The sequence below is a fragment of the Austrofundulus limnaeus genome, unplaced genomic scaffold (assembly GCF_001266775.1).
Source record: "Austrofundulus limnaeus strain Quisiro unplaced genomic scaffold, Austrofundulus_limnaeus-1.0 Scaffold935, whole genome shotgun sequence".
In the NCBI taxonomy this organism is placed as follows: Eukaryota; Metazoa; Chordata; class Actinopteri; order Cyprinodontiformes; family Rivulidae; genus Austrofundulus; species Austrofundulus limnaeus.
The window spans coordinates 108,006-109,434 of record NW_013953337.1 but is presented as its reverse complement, the minus strand read 5'-3'; positions in this window follow the sequence as shown (position 1 = coordinate 109,434).

Genomic DNA, 1,429 nt, shown 5'->3' with positions numbered 1-1,429 from the left:
GTGTGTGTGTGTGTGTGTGTGTGTACTAGGCATGGGCCGAATACCGGTTTCAAGGTATACTGTGATATGAAAAAGTCACGGTTTTAAAACCACTCAAATTTTCTGTCACACCGTTCCTGCAGTACAAGTGTTTTTAGTTTTTCCTGCGGTGTGTGCAGCTGCAGACTTTCCYCCTGCACTCCTCTGCAGAGCTGTTTGTCAGAAGAAAGTTCCCCAAACATTYCCCCTGTCTAAAATYATAAATCCAGCTACATGMAAATAGTTAGGATGCCATAAAGACGACAGTAATGTGACTATCTGGAAATGAAAGAGCTAACGTTAGCATCAGATTGTGAAACATACAGTATCACTGTGTTGCTGTGGTTTACTGCACTGATCACAGTTTGTCTGTAAAACTGTTTGAGTTGTTGGATTTTGTATTTGATAAGTTTAGAAAAAAAGGTGATAAAACTAAATGCCTCCTTTAGCCGAGCAGCTCGTTAGCTGAACTTGTGTTTCATAAACACACACTCATAGTTGTGATTTCTTGTTTCTGTGTGCATATAATTATATAATCTTTATGGCAAAAAAACCCTTTGAAATTTAAAACACAATAAAAACTTCCAACGTGATGCATTACTTCAATAAAAAGACCTGTCGTGCAGTATACACTGATTTGTCTTAACTAATAAAGCAATAGAGAATCAGTTATCCTGTTAGATGTAAACTTTATCAGGATAATCTAATTGCATTAGGTGCTAAAAATCAATAAAGTACAGATGCACACAGGTAAATAAAATTTCATCATAACACCTGTGAGATCTAAAAACAGCTTCCAAAGATAATTAAAGTTGAATATTGTCGTGGAAACATTTCACCAGGGCAGAGATGCAGGAAATAAACAAAGTATAAACTGTGTGGTCTCTGTCTCAGATTATTTAATTAGAAGATGCAAGAAATGAGCCGAGCAGAACAGACACGATCAAAGCGTCTGTTAAGCTCACWCTGACCCGGAAACAGGAAACAGACAATATATATACATCCTGTTAACAAAATAAGAGCGTCAGAGATATTCAGGAACCAATGATATAGTTACAAGTAAAATGAGCCATGAGATCACATGATACAGTATCTTAAGAATCATGAGAAACAGATTATATGATGGCAGTTTATCAAGAGAGACAGAACAGGACATGTCAAGGTAATATCCAGTTATGGAGTCATCAGATATTCTAATATGATCATAGAAAAGTTTTCTTTTTTGTTTTTAAGTACAAATTTCAAAACAAAACTTTTAGAGCTGTAATCACAAAACCGTCGTACCACAAAACCGTGATATTTTGGCCCAAGGTTATCGTACCGTCATAATTTCATACCGCCCTATGCCTACAGTGTGTGTGTGTGTGTGTGTAGTGTGTGTATGCATGCACAGTGTGTGTGTGTGTGTGTG